We start from the raw sequence: 19,585 nt of genomic DNA, 5'->3' as shown, positions 1-19,585 counted from the left end.
TGGCTGTTTTCCTTTAAGTACTATGATGCTTCACTATTTTACTTCTTTCTGATGAGTGGAAGTATAAATCTGAAAAGAGACTAAATGGATCCATGTTGATACTTGAGGGCATCTCCACAGCAAGTATGCCTGGCATGAAGGTGGTGGTGGAATGGGTAGACTTGTCAATTTTCCAGTCATGCTTGGCTTCTCCTCCAAACTGCCCTGTGCACACATACAGGGCATCCATCTTTCCTTATGCATGACCAGACAGACCACTGTTGATTGGACCAATGATAGGCAGCTGATTAAAGGGGAACAAAAAGGGGTGCCTGAGTGGCTTTGTCGGTTGAGTAGCCATCTCTTCATTTCGGCTCAGGTCATGATCTTGTGGTTTCATGGGATTGGGCCCTGTGTCAGGCTCTACCCTGACAGTATGGAGCCTGCCTGGGATTCTCTCTCTCTCCCTCTGTCTCTGCTCCTCCCCTACTCACACTGTCTCTGTCTCTCTCAAAATAAACAAATAAACTTAAAAAAAATAAAGGAGAACAAAATATTCATTGAGTTAAATCAGATTTTTCTTAAAATTTGAACCAAGTGACACAGTAACTGAAGAATAGTGTTCTCTAGATCTCAAAAGTCATATAGAGTCAGGGCCAAAGTTGACTCTAAGCCAGTCAAGGTGTGAGATGAGGTCCCAAGGAAACAGAAACTATAAGCCCTGCAGAGGAAAGCAGTGGTCAAGAGAATGGAGCAGAAACACAGAGAAAAGCAAAGATGAGAGACAATGGAGCCACATGAGTGAACAAATATTTAACAATCCACTATGTGCTAAGAATATTAAAATGAGTAAGAATATACCTCATGCTTGAAGGAGTGTATAGTCTAAGGAGACACACATACACTATTAGCTACTACATTCATCAGATTTATTCGTCAAACTCTTGTTAATCTCATTATGCATCCTCTAAATAGTTTGTGAAAGTTCTATGGGAACACAGAGGACTGTGGTAATTCTGGCTGGCACATTGAGGAAAGCCTCACAGAGGTGAAAATAAGCAGCTGAAAGTGTGCCTAGTATACCATATTTTCCAAAGTGTGCTCCATGGAACACTAGTTCCATGAGATGAATCACTGTTAGTGTGACTGGATGGGTGGATGTATGGATGGATAGATGGATGGATGGACAAATAGATCTATGAACAAATAAGTTTGAGAAATGCTGGGTGTTATGCGTAAGTGATGAATCACTAAATTCTACTCCAGAAACTAATATTACACTCTTTGTTAATTAACTAGAATTTAAAAACTTGAAACAAACTAAAAAAAATTCTGGGTTTAACAAAGTTCACTATTTATTTATAAATATTTACTATAAATATTTACTTACTGTTACTTACTGTAGGCCATCTCAGGGCCTTTAATATTCAAATGTAAATTCTGACTCTTCAGGAGAAACTTATATTATATTGCACTGTCCCAAACTATTGGGTTACGAAACTCTTTTTTCCTTTGAGCATTTTATAGGGACCAGTGTTTTGCAGGTATAGGGGGAAAAATGGATTTTGCCCGTTTCTGGTTATTTCCTACTTTTATTATTCAGAATGAGTAGAATATGACCACCATTTTGCAGTCATGACAACATTTTAATGTCAAGACTTCAAGACTACACAGGGAGGGCTTGCTTACAGAGTCCTAAAAAGATCTACCAACAGTTCAAAAAATTTGTTTTATTTTGGTAAGAAATTGACCTATCTGATAAAAGGTTACTATCCAAAATATACAAAGAACTTATAAAACTGAACAACCGAAAAACAATCCATAAAAAATGGGCAGAAGACATGAATAGACATTTTTCCAAAGAAGATACAGATGGCTAATAGACACATGAAAAGATCCTCAACATCACTCATCATCAGGGAAATACAAATCAAAACTACAATGAGGTATCACCTCATATCAGCCAGAATGGCTAAAATGAACAACTCAGGAAATAGGTGTTGGCGAGGATGTGGAGAAAAGGGAGCCTTCTTACACTGTTAGTGGGAATGCAAACTGGTGCAGCCACTCTGGAAAACAGTACGGATGTTGATCAAAAAGTTAAAAATAGAACCCCCTGTGACCCAGAAATTGCACTACTAGGTATTTATCCAAAGAATACAAAAATACTAGTGGTGCCTGGGTGGCTCAGGGGCACATCAGGTGAGCATCCCACTTTGGTTCAGGTCATGATCTTGCGGTTCGTGGGTTCCAGCCCCACATCAGTCTCTGTGCTCACAGCTCAGTATTCAGTTTCTGTGTCTCTCTCTCTCTGTCCCTTCTCCATTCACACACACACACACACACACACACACACTCTCTCTCTCTCTCTCTCTCTTTCTCTCTCTCTTTCTCTGAAAATAAATAAAATGATACAAAAATACTGATTCAAAGGGGCACATATACCACAATGTTTATAGCAGCACTATCAACAATAGCCAAACTATAGACAGAGCCCAAATGTCCAACATCTGATGAATGGATAAAAAAGATGTGGTATGTGTATGTGTGTGTATGTATATATATACATATACATATACATATACATATACATATACATATATATGTGTGTGTGTGTATATATGTGTGTGTGTATATATGTATATATATATACACACATTTATATTATATATATATATATTTATATTATATATATAATGGAATACTAATTTGAAATCTTGCCATTTGCAACAGTGTGTATGGAACTAGAATGTATTATGCTAAGCAAAATAAGTCAGTCAGAGAAAGACAAATACCATATGATTTCACTCATACGTGGAACTTAAGACACAAAACAGATGAACATAGGGGGAAAAAAGAGAGACAAACCATAAAGCAGAGTCCTAACTGTAGAGAACACACTGAGGGTTGCTGGAGGGAAGGTGGGCAGGGACAGGGGTTAAATAGGTGATAGGTATTAAGGAGGGCACTTATGATGAGCACTAGGTGATATATGGAAGTGTTGAATCACTATATTTTACACCTGAAACTAATATTACATTGTATGTTAACTAACTTGAATTTAAATAAAAACTTGAAAAAGGGAGAAAAAAGAAATTGAGCCAATTTGACCAGAATAAGATGTTTTCTCCTTTAGATCATCTTCTTTCAGCAAGTTGCTTGAAACTATCAAAATCACATTTCAAGGACAGCAGTGGGAAGTGAGGTCCCTTACACCTTAGAGGCTCTGGGTCATGTCAGTGTGCAGGAGAATTGCGGCTGGATTGCACACACCTCCTTGCTTACCTGTGCGATCAGGTTGCCATTAGCATTCCAGGATTATTCCTGTGATCATACAACTGGCTCCAGGGTGCATCCTGGGTGATGTTTGTTCAGCTCAGACAAGAGAAAGTTGTTGCCTCAGAGTCAATAGAAATTCAAAATCCTGACAGTCTTGTGTCTCAGCATGTTTAAACCTGGCTACTTAATCCAAATCTTTAGTTGTTTTTTTTTTCACTGTCTTGTTTTCCTTCTTGCTAATTTTGAGCTATGAAATGACCTCCTCAATAGCCTTCATTTGAGGTTCATTAAAATTCTAGGAAGTCTTTTATTTTCTTGCTCCTTTACAGTTATTAATTTGCTTGGCCCATCATAATAAGAGGGTTAAGGAGAACATGGAACTACTTGGTATAACACTTCACTCCCATCCATTGTTACTAAACAAGTCAAGTCAGCTATGTGGGTTCATGCTACCATTGGCTATCTGGCTTTTTGTTTCTCTTGCCATATTTGTGTCAGTTATTAAAGAGAACACTACACACTTAGGAAAAAAATCACTGTGCTTTTTGTTTGTTTTGGTTTTTGTGGTTTTTTTGCACATAGGAAAGAAGGTTGACAAGGCAGCTTCTGTAGGAAACTTGTTAGCTATTTGGTTCCAGTGAAACTTTATAGTTTTATGCTTCTTACTTTATACTTTTCAGATTTTCAGCAGATCAGCTACAGCTACCAGAAACAGGTGTTTCTTTCCCATTGAAAAATTGAAAAACACTACACCTTGACATCCAAAGAGTTTTTCCTTCCTATTAATTAGGAGTTAACTTTTATTTCCAACATCACTAATTTATTATTATAATATTCTATTCTTATTTTAGAACCTCCTTTTTTTCACAGATGCAATTCTTTCCTTTATTTCACTGGGGATATTAAACCTAATTATTTTAAATTCTTGTTCTGTTTTATTAACTCTATTTCTTTGTATGTAGGTAGATTCTTTTCTTTCTTTTGTCTATCTCTTTTTTTTAAGACAATGACTTTCCTCAAATTATGATGATTTTTTATTGTGTATCCATTTTTTTTTTTTGCAATAGATTTCTCCACTAACCACCAGAATGGAAGCTTCGTATTGTGATTACCTAAACTTCATATGCTTTTCTTAGATATCGTCTTAGTCTGGTCCACTGAGAGTCCTCCATTGTGTTTGAATGTCTGAAGGCATATATTGCAGTGTGTGCTCAGTCTACCCCCTTGTCCTAAGACCATTAGTTATTTTCATATGCTTACTTCCCTGGGAAATCTTATATAATAAACTTTAGAAAAGCAGGGTTTTTGTTTTGTTTTAAATTTATTTAAGGTTTCCCCTATTCTGAAATTCTGTGGTGATTTTTCAGGTTTGATTTTTGCTATGGCATGCATTCACATTGTTTTAAATGTTTATTTATTTTTGAGGCAGGGAGAGAGAGAGAGAGAGAGAGAGAGAGAGAGAGAGAGAGAGAGAACATGAGCAGGAGAGGTGCAGAGAGAGAGAGGGAGACACAGAATCCGAAGCAGGCTCCAGGCTCTGAGCTGTCAACATAGAGCCTGACATGGGATTTGAACCCATGAACCGTGAGATCATGACCTGAGCCAAAGTTGGACGCTTAACCAATTGAGCCACCCAGGTTGCCCCATGCATTCACATTTTTAAGGAATGTCTACTTATCAAAGACCTGGTATGTGTTTTGGAATCATGGTTGATTTCCCCACTCTAACTAGGATGTGTGGCCTTGAGCTCAGTAAGTCTGTTTCTTCCTCAGTGAAATTGGGAGAGTAATTTCCACCTTGTAGGTTAATGTAAGGATATGTGTGATACATATAAAACAACTAGCAGAGTCTGCCACACAGTAAATGTTCAAAAGAAAAGGAAAAAAGGACTTTATATTTTTGCAAATATATTTACTAGTTCCATTGTTCTTCATTCCTTTTTGTGAACCTAGATTTCCATCTGGTATGATTTTTCTTCTGCTTGAAGGAGTTTTTTTTGTTTTCTTTTTAAAGATTTTATTTTTAAGTAATCTCTACCCCCAATTGGAGCTTGAACTTGCAACCCTGAGATCAAGAGTCACATGCTCAACTGAGCCAGCCAGGTGTCCCAGGATTTTCTTTTAACAATTCTAATGGAGCAAGTTTGCTTTTAATGAATTCTCTCATCTTTTGCATGTCTAAAAAGGTCTTTATTTCACCTTTATTTGTGAAAGATATTTCTGGGTATAGGATTCTAGAATGATAATTTTTAATACTAATAAATGTAAATCCACTGTCTTCTGATTTGCATTCTTTCTAATTCAAAGTTGTTATTCTTATCTTTGTTCCTTTGTACATAATAAATCTGTTTTCCTCTAGGTGTTTTTAAGATTCTTTCTTTTTACTATTTTAAGGCAATTTTATTATTATATGCCTTGGAGTATCTTTATTCAAGTTTCTTGGGTTTGAATGTCAATTGAGCGATTTGGGTCTGCAGGTTTATAGTTTAAAATTTGGAAAATTTTCAGCCATTATTTCATCAAATATTTTTTTTTATCTCCACCTCTTCTTCAGGAATTCCAATTACATGGATAACAGGCTCCTTGAAAGTGTTCCACTGCTGATGAGACTCTCTTAATTTCATTTTGGTCTCTTGTCTTTCTGTTTTTCATTTTGGGTAGTTCCTATTGCCATATCCTCAAGTTCACTAATCCTTGCTTTAGCAAAGTCTAGTCTGCTGTTAATTCCATCCAGTGGACTTGAGCTACTAGACATTATAGTTTACATGTCTAGAAGTTCAATTTGATTAGCATCATTTAAAAAAGTTTTTTTAATGTTTATTTATTGTTTTTGAGACAGAGAGAGACAGAGTGCAAGTGGGGAAGACACAGAACTCAAACAGGTTTCAGTCTCTGAGCTTTCAGCACAGAGCCCAATGTGGGGCTCAAACCCATGAACCATGAGATCGTGACCTGAGCTGAAGTCAGATGCTTAACTGACTGAGCCACCCAGGCACTCCTGATTTGCATCATTTTTATATCTTCCTGCACTTAACATGATTATGATTTCCTTTATCTTTTATTTATTTATTTATTTATTTATTTATTTATTTTAATGTTTATTTATTTTTGAGACAGAGACAGACAGAGCATGAACGGGGGAGGGTCAGAGAGAGGGAGACACAGAATCCGAAACAGGCTTCAGGCTCCGAGCTGTCAGCACAGAGCCCGACGCGGGGCTCGAACTCACGGATGGTGAGATCATGACCTGAGCCGAAGTCGGCTCCTTAACCGACTGAGCCACCCAGGCGCCCCTCCTTTATCTTTTTTAATATATGGACTCTCGTTATGACCATTGTTTTAAAATCCTTGTCTGCTAATTCTTTTAAACATTTTTTTAAGTAGTCTCTATGCTCAACATGGGGCTTGAACTCATGACCCTGAGATCAAGAATCACATGCCCTACTGACTGAGCCCCAGGTGCTCCCTTTTTCTGCCAATTCTATCATCAGTGTAATTTCTGAATCTTTTCTGTTGATTTTTTTTATCCTTATCATGAGGCCTATTTTCTTCTGTGTTTGCTTGGTAATTTTTGGTTGGATATCAGACATTGTGAATTTTGCCTTGCAGGTTGCTAAATATTTTATATTCCCCTAAACACTCTGGAGCTTTCTTTTTCTGAGATGCAACGAAGTTACTTTGGAAGCAGTTTGATGCTTCCAAGACTTTCTTTTAAGATATATTAGGCAGGCCAGAACAGACTTCAGTCTAGAGGCAGTTTTCTCCACTACTGAGGTAATACCTTTCTGAGTGTTCACTCCAATGCTCCGTGAATTGCAAGGTCTTCCTTCTCCTGCCAGTAAGAAAATTAAGTTAGTCCTGGTCTGTTCTTTTCCAATAGTTATTTCCCCTGCCTTGGGTGGTCTCCTCACCTGTACACACTGATCAGTACTCAGCTAAAGACTATCAGGAAACATCTGCAGAGCTCCAGAGAACTCCCTTTTTGTGCAGCTCTCCCTCTTGGTGACTCTACCCTGAGAAGTATAGTTGTGTATGCTGCTGGAATATGTTACTAAACTGAATAATCATATGGTATTTGAGACCAGTCACATGAAAACTAAAATCACTAAGCATCAAAAAAAAAAAAAAAAAAAGAAGTATAGTTGCTTTGGCCTTCCTTAATTCTCACCCTTGTCTCCTCAACTCAGAGACACCTCTGGATTCTGTTTGGGTTCTCTCTCCCTACACTGTGGAATGGGAACCCTCCAGGCAGTAAGCTGGGACAGTCAGAGGGTTCATCTGGTTTGTGTCCCTTCTCTTAAGGGCTGTGCAGCCTGTTGCCCAATCTCTGCAAATCTTTGTGTCATATATTTTGTTTGTTTCTTTAATTGTTTATGATAGAGAGTAAATTCAGTCCCTGTGATTTCATCTTGGAAATCAATTCTTTTTTTTTAAAATTTTTTTTTTCAACGTTTATTTATTTTTGGGACAGAGAGAGACAGAGCATGAACGGGGGAGGGGCAGAGAGAGAGGGAGACACAGAATCGGAAACAGGCTCCAGGCTCTGAGCCATCAGCCCAGAGCCCGACGCGGGGCTCGAACTCCCGGACCGCGAGATCGTGACCTGGCTGAAGTCGGACGCTTAACCGACTGCGCCACCCAGGCGCCCCGGAAATCAATTCTTAATCATGGTTATTCATTTTTTGTTTTGTTGTGTGTGTTTCCCCAGCTTTATTGAAGTAAGATTGACAAACAAAACTTGTATATATTTAAGGTATACAATGTGATATTTAAATATATGTATACATTGTGAAATGATTACCATAATCAAGCTAATTAACATATCTACCACCTCATACAGTTATCATTTTGTGTGTGGTGAGAACACTTGAGATCTACTCTTTCAGCAAATTTCAAGTGTATAATATCTTATTAACTATAGTCACCATACTGTACATTAGTTCTGCAGGACTTATTCATTGTATGACTTAAAGTTTGTACCCTTTGAGCAACATCTGTCATTTCTCCCACTCCACCCCCATTCTTTACCCCTGGTAACTACCACTCTATTCTCTGTTTCCATGTGTTCACCTATGTGTGGATTCCACATATAAGTGAGATAGTGCAGTATTTACCTTTTGTATGTGACTTATTTCACTTAACATAATGTCCTCCAGGTTCATCCCTGTCATTGCAAGCACAGGATTTCTTCCCTTTCTTAGGTTGAATAATATTCCATTGTGCATATGTATATGGACACATTTCTTTGTTCATTAACCTGTTGGTGGACACTTAGGTTGTCTCTTCATCTTGGCTACTGTGAATAACATTTCAGTGAACATGGGAGTGCAGCTATCTCTTCAAGATACTGATTTTATTTCCTTTGGATATATTTACAAAGATTGTCAGATCATGTGGATTAAAACTTGGATAAGGTTTTAAATTCTTGAGAAATCTCTGTAGTGTTTTCCATAATGACTGTACAAACTCATGTTATTCTTATTTTTTACTTTTCCATCTACCCAACACTATATTAGGTCCTATGGATTTTAAAAAGTACACAGCGAAACTGGGTACTTTCTTATCTGTGTATGTACTCTTTGTCCTTATCCTCTGTACATCTCTACATTTTTATTTTCTGCTTTCTTTTTAAACCAGTAATTTTATCCAATATATTTTCCTGTGTTTCTACCTACTCTTTGCAACAATTTTTTTAATATTTGCATATTCTTTTATTGAAGGGGATGTGCCTAAGTTATTTACTTGTGCACTAATTTTTGAGTAATTAGGCTTTTTGTAATTTTCTCTGCTGAAATAAAACCAAACTATAACACACACTCTGTGTGTGTGTGTGTGTGTGTGTGTGTATGTGTGTGTTAAGAAATCACCACATTAGGTTCCTTTGCCATTTGCAACAAGGAAGAAAGCCTTAATAATGTTATAAAGTCAGAGGTCCACTTGTTTGCTCTATAATTTTCTTCCTTTATTTCCTCCATCCATTCTCTCTCTCTCTCTCACTCTCTGCTTCTGATTCTCCTTTCTCTCCCTCCTTCCCTTGTTTCCTTCTTCCCAATAATCATTTATTGAATACCTTCTATGTTCCAGGCCCTGTGCTGGTGCATATGGTATAATTGTGAACAAAAGACACAATTTTTGCCTCAGAGGAAGTTGTGATCAGGCAAGGAACAGAAAGAAAATGGGTAAGTTCTAACAACATATAATAAGTATTTTGACAGTGGAAGTATATTTGAAGAAGTCAGATAACATTGGCCCATATAAATTGTACACATCTCTTACAAAGAAGTAAGAGACAGGAGGAAGGAAGAGGCACTCTGGCCAGGCTCTTTGTACATGATGTGGTACAGAAACACGCAGGCAGTTTGATACCTGACAGGCCAGGCTTAAAGAGCAGGATCTGCTACCTACTAGCTATGGAAGCATGGGCAAGTTAACTCTTCTTGGTGTGACTTACCTCTAAATAAGAGTCATAATGCATTATATGGGTACTGTGAGAATTACAGATAATGTATTTAAGTGCAAGCACATAGTAGGTACTTAGACAAATACGTAATATTATTACCAGCTGTTTGATTCTAGGCAAAACAACCCCTCTGGACTTCAGTTTATTTACCTATAATATGAGTTTTTGCATGACGCTTTTCTAAAGTTCTGCAAGGGCAATGATTTTGTACAAATACCTACTGTTGGTCTCAGTGACACACCGAGAAGACATTTTAGAACCTCTTTTGAGCCTAGTTATCCTTCCTTATCCCTGATCTGGTCTTGCACTTAGGCTGCTCTGAAATATAGTGGGGTTCTTCTTTATCTGGAAACCTGGAATTCATCTGGAAACTACCCAATGGCCAGCTGTCCCTCAACAGCTGCCTAGAAACCTTGGCACCAGCCAGGGAGAGCTAAAAGTTAACACATCAGATAAATAAAAACTTCAGACATAAAACATTTCTGTGAATAGAAGAAAGAGTCCTCTCCTATAACAATAAAAAATATCTTAGATTTTTAAAAATTTTCTGAATTCTAGAAATAACTTTTTTAACATTTCATAAAACCATGAGGAGCCTGGGTGGCTCACTCAGTTCAGTATCTGACTCTTGATTTCAGCTCAGGTCATGATCTCACACTTTCATGAGGTGGAGTCCCCCCATTGGGGTCTATAGTGATAGCGTGGGGCCTCCTTGGGATTCTCTCTCTCCTCTCTCTCTGCCCTCCCCCATTGCTTGTGGGTGCATGCATGCATGCTCTTGCTCTCTCTCAAAATAAATAAATATTTTTTAAAAATTTCATAAAAAGAGAACTTCCATACCATACTAAATATAAGGATCATCCCCTGTGAGAATTTCTGGCAGCCAAGAAAGCAGAGAGACCAATAAGAACAGTTCCAACTTACGTCAGAACAACCTTTGGCATGGAGAACTCGCTTCCTGGCTGCTGAACATTGGGGTGAAATTCTCCATTATTTCTTTCTTGTAAGCACATTTTTATGTTTCCTAAATCTCATACTTTATGTTTTAAAAATTCCAGGTGCTTTGCCTGTATTATGGAGCATATAGACACTAGAAGAACTTTATGAATCCCCAGGTCCTTCCCCTTTACTTTAAAGATAAGAAAGCTGATGTCCAGGTTTAATAGTAAATTAATAATAATAATAATAATAATACTTAGTGAATGTGGTTGGAGAAGAGGAGGAAAGAAATGAAAATGATTGTTCTTCTCCACTCAGGATCTAACCATGTTTAGGAAACCTTAGTCCTATTTGTGAGCTATTAGATTTGTGCAGTTGTTAGGAGCAAAGGAGATCACTTTGTAGCATTTGGGTCAATCTCCAGTGTCAGACCGACATCACATATTGCTAATTGCTCTTTAATCCTTAGAGGGACTCAAGGTCTTTAACATTGCCTGCTAGCCAGCTATACTGACAGCTTTTTAAAAGGTGAGTTTACAAACCTCTTTAAAAACTTGCCCTAGATAACTTTGTAAAAACAAGTCAAATAAACATCCTATGTCCCCTGATATGATGCACTCACTTGGACATAACTCTATTTATGGAGAATTCCTGCCCAAAATGCATAACCTGAATATAATCATGAAGACACATAAGACAAACCCAAATCAAAGCACAATATACAAAACAACTGACCTATAGTCTTCAAAAATGCCAATGTCAAAAAAACAAAGTATTAAAAGGCTGAGGAAATGTTTCAAATTAAAGGAGACTAAAGAGACATGAAAACTAAATGTACCGCATGATTTATGGTTAGATCTTAAGCTGGAAAAAATGCTAAAAAGAACATTATTGGGATAATTAATAAAATTTGAATATGGGCTACATTTATATAATAGTATTGTATCAATGGTAAATATATTGAATTTAATCATCATACTATAATTATGTAAAAGATTATTCTTCTTTTTAGGTAATATATACTGAAGTATTTAGGGACAAGGCACTGTCTGTAATTTAGGGACAACTTTCTCTCAAATGGTTAAAAAAAATCTTATGTGTGCATATGTGTTTGAGTGTGTGTGTGTGTGTATGTGTGCATACATGTATATATATATAGAGAGGGAGGGAGAATAATAAAATAGGGCAAAATGTTAATAATTGGTTAAGATACAGAAAGGGCATACAAGAGTTCCTTATATTACTCTTGTACCATTTCTTTAAATTTGAAATTAAAATAAAAAGTTTCCTGTATACTAGCAATAAACAAGTGGAATTTGAAATTTAAAACACATTATAATTTAGATTTGCACCCCAAAATATAAAATACTTAGATATAAATCTTTAAAAATACAAGATTTATATGGGAAAATTACAAAACTGTTATGAAAGAAAACAACTAAATAAAAGGGGAAATATTGCATGTTCACAGATAGAAACATTCAATACTGTCAAGACGTCAGTTCCTCCTAACTCAATCTACAGATTCAATGCAATCCCAATCAAAATCTGAGAAAGTGGGAGAAAGAGGAAGATGGCGGCGTAGGAGGACGCTGGGCTCACCTCGCCTCCTGCTGATCACTTAGATTCCACCTACACCTGCCTAAATAACCCAGAAAACCACCAGAGGATTAGCAGAACGGAGTCGCCGGAGCCAAGCGCAGACGAGAGGCCCACGGAAGAGGGTAGGAAGGGCGGCGAGGCGGTGCGCGCTCCACGGACTGGCGGGAGGGAGCCGGGGCGGAGGGGCGGCTCGCCGGCCAAGCAGAGCCCCCGAGTCTGGCTTGCAAAAAGCGGAGGGGCCTGACGGACTGTGTTCCGACAGCAAGCGCGACTTAGCGTCTGGGAGGTTATAAGTTAACAGCTCTGCTCAGAAAGCGGGAAGGCTGGAGGACAAAGGGAAGGAGAGCTGCTGAGCCCCCGGACGACAGAGCTCAGTTTGGTGGGGAACAAAGGCGCTCGCCAGCGCCATCTCCCCCGCCCATCCCCCAGCCAAAATCCCAAAGAGAACCAGTTCCTGCCAGGGAACTTGCTCGCTCAGCGCAAACACCCAACTCTGCGCTTCTGCGGAGCCAAACCTCCGGCAGCGGATCTGACTCCCTCCTGCTGCCACAGGGCCCCTCCTGAAGTGGATCACCTAAGGAGAAGCAAGCTAAGCCTGCCCCTCCTGCCCCTGTGCACCTTGCCTACCCACCCCAGCTAAGACGCCAGATCCCCAGCATCACAAGCCTGGCAGTGTGCAAGTAGCCCAGACAGGCCACCCCACCCCACAGTGAATCCCGCCCCTAGGAGAGGGGAAGAGAAGGCACGCACCAGTCTGACTGTGGCCCCAGCGGTGGGCTGGGAGCAGACATCAGGTCTGACTGCGGCTCCGCCCACCAACTCCAGTTATACACCACAGCACAGGGGAAGTGCCCTGCAGGTCCTCACCACGCCAGGGACTATCCAAAATGACCAAGCGGAAGAATTCCCCTCAGAAGAATCTCCAGGAAATAACAACAGCTAATGAACTGATCAAAAAGGATTTAAATAATATAACAGAAAGTGAATTTAGAATAATAGTCATAAAATTAATCGCTGGGCTTGAAAACAGTATAGCTGACAGCAGAGAATCTCTTGCTACAGAGATCAAGGGACTAAGGAACAGTCACGAGGAGCTGAAAAACGCTTTAAACGAAATGCATAACAAAATGGAAACCACCATGGCTCGGATTGAAGAGGCAGAGGAGAGAATAGGTGAACTAGAAGATAAAGTTATGGAAAAAGAGGAAGCTGAGAAAAAGAGGGATAAAAAAATCCAGGAATATGAGGGGAAAATTAGAGAACTAAGTGATACACTAAAAAGAAATAATATACGCATCATTGGTATCCCAGAGGAGGAAGAGAGAGGGAAAGGTGCTGAAGGGGTACTTGAAGAAATAATAGCTGAGAACTTCCCTGAACTGGGGAAGGAAAAAGGCATTGAAATCCAAGAGGCACAGAGAACTCCCTTCAGACGTAACTTGAATCGATCTTCTGCACGACATATCATAGTGAAACTGGCAAAATACAAGGATAAAGAGAAAATTCTGAAAGCAGCAAGGGGTAAACGTGCCCTCACATATAAAGGGAGACCTATAAGACTCGTGACTGATCTCTCTTTTGAAACTTGGCAGGCCAGAAAGAATTGGCACGAGATTTTCAGTGTGCTAGACAGAAAAAATATGCAGCCGAGAATCCTTTATCCAGCAAGTCTGTCATTTAGAATAGAAGGAGAGATGAAGGTCTTCCCAAGCAAACAAAAACTGAAGGAATTTGTCACCACTAAACCAGCCCTACAAGAGATCCTAAGGGGGACCCTGTGAGACAAAGTACCAGAGACATCACTACAAGCATAAAACATACAGACATCACAATGACTCTAAACCCATATCTTTCTATAATAACACTGAATGTAAATGGACTAAATGCGCCAACCAAAAGACATAGGGTATCAGAATGGATAAAAAAACAAGACCCATCTATTTGCTGTCTACAAGAGACTCATTTTAGACCTGAGGACACCTTTAGATTGAGAGTGAGGGGATGGAGAACTATTTATCATGCTACTGGAAGCCAAAAGAAAGCTGGAGTAGCCATCCTTATATCAGACAAACTAGACTTTAAATTAAAGGCTGTAACAAGAGATGAAGAAGGACATTATATAATAGTGACAGGGTCTATCCATCAGGAAGAGCTAACAATTATAAATGTCTATGCGCCGAATACCGGAGCGCCCAAATATATAAAACAATTACTCATAAACACAAGCAACCTTATTGATAAGAATGTGGTAATTGCAGGGGACTTTAACACCCCACTTACAGAAATGGATAGATCATCTAGACACACGATCAATAAAGAAACAAGGGCCCTGAATGAGACATTGGATCAGATGGACTTGACAGATCTATTTAGAACTCTGCATCCCAAAGCAACAGAATATACTTTCTTCTCGAGTGCACATGGAACATTCTCCAAGATAGATCATATACTGGGTCACAAAACAGCCCTTCATAAGTTTACAAGAATTGAAATCATACCATGCATACTTTCAGACCACAACGCTATGAAGCTTGAAATCAACCACAGAAAAAAGTCTGGAAAACCTCCAAAAGCATGGAGGTTAAAGAACACCCTACTAACGAATGAGTGGGTCAACCAGGCAATTAGAGAAGAAATTAAAAAATATATGGAAACAAACGAAAATGAAAATACAACAATCCAAACGCTTTGGGACGCAGCGAAGGCAGTCCTGAGAGGAAAATACATTGCAATCCAGGCCTATCTCAAGAAACAAGAAAAATCCCAAATACAAAATCTAACAGCACACCTAAAGGAAATAGAAGCAGAACAGCAAAGGCAGCCTAAACCCAGCAGAAGAAGAGAAATCATAAAGATCAGAGCAGAAATAAACAATATAGAATCTAAAAAAACTGTAGAGCAGATCAATGAAACCAAGAGTTGGTTTTTTGAAAAAATAAACAAAATTGACAAACCTCTAGCCAGGCTTCTCAAAAAGAAAAGGGAGATGACCCAAATAGATAAAATCATGAATGAAAATGGAATTATTACAACCAATCCCTCAGAGATACAAACAATTATCAGGGAATACTATGAAAAATTATATGCCAACAAATTGGACAACCTAGAAGAAATGGACAAATTCCTGAACACCCACACTCTTCCAAAACTCAATCAGGAGGAAATAGAAAGCTTGAACAGACCCATCACCAGCGAAGAAATTGAATCGGTTATCAAAAATCTCCCAACAAATAAGAGTCCAGGACCAGATGGCTTCCCAGGGGAGTTCTACCAGACGTTTAAAGCAGAGATAATACCTATCCTTCTCAAGCTATTCCAAGAAATAGAAAGGGAAGGAAAACTTCCAGACTCATTCTATGAAGCCAGTATTACTTTGATTCCTAAACCAGACAGAGACCCAGTAAAAAAAGAGAACTACAGGCCAATATCCCTGATGAATATGGATGCAAAAATTCTCAATAAGATACTAGCAAATCGAATTCAACGGCATATAAAAAGAATTATTCACCATGATCAAGTGGGATTCATTCCTGGGATGCAGGGCTGGTTCAACATTCGCAAATCAATCAACGTGATACATCACATTAACAAAAAAAAAGAGAAAAACCATATGATCCTGTCAATCGATGCAGAAAAGGCCTTTGACAAAATCCAGCACCCTTTCTTAATAAAAACTCTTGAGAAAGTCGGGATAGAAGGAACATACTTAAAGATCATAAAAGCCATTTATGAAAAGCCCACAGCTAACACCATCCTCAACGGGGAAAAACTGAGAGCTTTTTCCCTGAGATCAGGAACACGACAGGGATGCCCACTCTCACCGCTGTTGTTTAACATAGTGCTGGAAGTTCTAGCATCAGCAATCAGACAACAAAAGGAAATCAAAGGCGTCAAAATTGGCAAAGATGAAGTCAAGCTTTCGCTCTTTGCAGATGACATGATATTATACATGGAAAATCCGATAGACTCCACCAAAAGTCTGCTAGAACTGATACATGAATTCAGCAAAGTTGCAGGATACAAAATCAATGTACAGAAATCAGTTGCATTCTTATACACTAACAATGAAGCAACAGAAAGACAAATAAAGAAACTGATCCCATTCACAATTGCACCAAGAAGCATAAAATACCTAGGAATCAATCTAACCAAAGATGTAAAGGATCTGTATGCTGAAAACTATAGAAAGCTTATGAAGGTAATTGAAGAAGATTTAAAGAAATGGAAAGACATTCCCTGCTCATGGATTGGAAGAATAAATATTGTCAAAATGTCAATACTACCCAAAGCTATCTACACATTCAATGCAATCCTAATCAAAATTGCACCAGCATTCTTCTCGAAACTAGAACAAGCAATCCTAAAATTCATATGGAACCACAAAAGGCCCCGAATAGCCAAAGTAATTTTGAAGAAGAAGACCAAAGCAGGAGGCATCACAATCCCAGACTTTAGCCTCTACTACAAAGCTGTCATCATCAAGACAGCATGGTATTGGCACCAAAACAGACACATAGACCAATGGAATAGAATAGAAACCCCGGAACTAGACCCACAAACGTACGGCCAACTCATCTTTGACAAAGCAGGAAAGAACATCCAATGGAAAAAAGACAGTCTCTTCAACAAATGGTGCTGGGAGAACTGGACAGCAACATGCAGAAGGTTGAAACTAGACCACTTTCTCACACCATTCACCAAAATAAACTCAAAATGGATAAAGGACCTGAATGTGAGACAGGAAACCATCAAAACCTTAGAGGAGAAAGCAGGAAAAGACCTCTCTGACCTCAGCCGTAGCAATCTCTTCCTCGACACATCCCCAAAGGCAAGGGAATTAAAAGCAAAAGTGAATTACTGGGACCTTATGAAGATCAAAAGCTTCTGCACAGCAAAGGAAACAACCAACAAAACTAAAAGGCAACCAACGGAATGGGAAAAGATATTTGCAAATGACATATCGGACAAAGGGCTAGTATCCAAAATCTATAAAGAGCTCACCAAACTCCACACCCGAAAAGCAAATAACCCAGTGAAGAAATGGGCAGAAAACATGAATAGACACTTCTCTAAAGAAGACATCCGGATGGCCAACAGGCACATGAAAAGATGTTCAGCGTCGCTCCTTATCAGGGAAATACAAATCAAAACCACACTCAGATATCACCTCACGCCAGTCAGAGTGGCCAAAATGAACAAATCAGGAGACTATAGATGCTGGAGAGGATGTGGAGAAACGGGAACCCTCTTGCACTGTTGGTGGGAATGCAAATTGGTGCAGTCGCTCTGGAAAGCAGTGTGGAGGTTCCTCAGAAAATTAAAAATAGACCTACCCTATGACCCAGCAATAGCACTGCTAGGAATTTATCCAAGGGACACAGGAGTACTGATGCATAGGGGCACTTGTACCCCAATGTTCATAGCAGCACTCTCAACAATAGCCAAATTATGGAAAGAGCCTAAATGTCCATCAACTGATGAATGGATAAAGAAATTGTGGTTTATATACACAATGGAGTACTATGTGGCAATGAGAAAAAATGAAATATGGCCTTTTGTAGCAACGTGGATGGAACTGGAGAGTGTGATGCTAAGTGAAATAAGCCATACAGAGAAAGACAGATACCATATGGTTTCACGCTTATGTGGATCCTGAGAAACTTAAGAAAAACCCATGGGGGAGGGGAACAAAAAAAAAAAAAAAAAGAGGTTAGAGTGGGAGAGAGCCAAAGCATAAGAGACTGTTGAGAACTGAGAACAAACTAAGGGTTGATGGGGGGTGGGAGGGAGGAGAGGGTGGGTGATGGGTACTGAGGAGGGCACCTTTTGGGATGAGCACTGGGTGTTGTATGGAAACCAATTTGACAATAAATTTCATATATAAATAAAAAAAAAAATCTGAGAAAGTTATTTTATGGATATCGACAAACCGATTCTAAAATTTATATGGAGAGGCAAAAGACCCAGAATAGCCAACACAATATTGAAGGAGAAGAACAAATACGGAAGACTGATGCTACTTGACTTCAAGACTCACTATAAAGCTGTAGTAATCCAGTGTGGTACTGGTGAAAGAATAGGCAAATAAATCAGTGGAACACAACAAAGAGCCCAGAAACAGACCTCTATTAATATGGTCAACTGATCTTTGACAAAAAAGCAAAGGCAATATATTGGAGCAGAGATAATCTTTTCAACAACTAGTGCAGAACAACTGAACGTCTACATGAAAAAGAAAGAATCTCAACGTAGATTTTACACCCCTTCGTAAATACTAACTCAAAATGGTTCATAGACCCAAATGTAAATTATAAAACTATAAGGTTCCTAGAAATCAACATAGGACAAAATCTAGATGACCTTGGGTGTGTACATTACTTTTTAGATATAATATTAAGGCAAGATCCTTGAAAGACAGAATTGAAAATCTGGACTTTATTAAAATTAAAAACTTTTCTTCTGTAAGAGACACTGTCAGGAGAATGAAAAGACAAACCACAGAATGAGAGAAAATGTTTGCAAAAGATATATCTGAGAAAAGACTGTTATCTAAAATACACAAAGAACTCTTAAACTTTAACAGTAAAAAAACAAAAACAAAACAAAAAAAACCTAACCATCCCATTAAAAAGTGGACAAAAGACCTTAATAGACACCTTGCCAAAGAAGATAAAAAGATGACAAATAAGCATATGAAAAGATGAACAACATCATGTGTCATAAAGAAATTGTGTATCAAGACAACAATGAGATACCACTACACATCAATTAGAATGGCCAAAATCCAAAACCCTTAAAACACCAAATGCTGGTAGAGATGTAGAGCAACAAGAACTCTTACTAATTTCTGATGGGAATGCAAAATAGTACATCTACTTTGGAATACAGTCTGGAAGTTTCTTGTAAAACTAAACATACTCTTACAATATGATTCAGCTATTGTGCTTCTTGGTATTTTCCCAAAGGAGCTGAAAAATTATGTGCACACAAAAACCTGTATGTAGATGTTTATAGAAGTTTTATTCAAAATGGCCCAAATTTGAAAGCAATAAAGGTATCTCTCAGTAAGTGAATGGATAAATTGTGGTAAATCCAGACAATGGGACATTATTCAACACCAAAAAGACATGAGCTATCAAGACATAAAAAGACATGGAGGAAACTTAAATGCATATTACTAAATGAAAGAAGCCACTCTGAAAAGGCTACATACCGAATTATTCAACTACATGACATTCTAGAAAAGGCAAAACTATGGAGACAGAAAAAAGACCTGTGGTTACCAGGGTTTGGTGGTTGGGTAGGGGGAGAGATGAATAGATGGAGC

The sequence above is a fragment of the Puma concolor genome, chromosome C2 (genome assembly GCF_028749965.1).
Source record: "Puma concolor isolate L17-30 chromosome C2, mPumCon1.1.hap2, whole genome shotgun sequence".
Taxonomy (NCBI): Eukaryota; Metazoa; Chordata; class Mammalia; order Carnivora; family Felidae; genus Puma; species Puma concolor.
Note: the sequence above shows the minus strand (reverse complement) of the source record.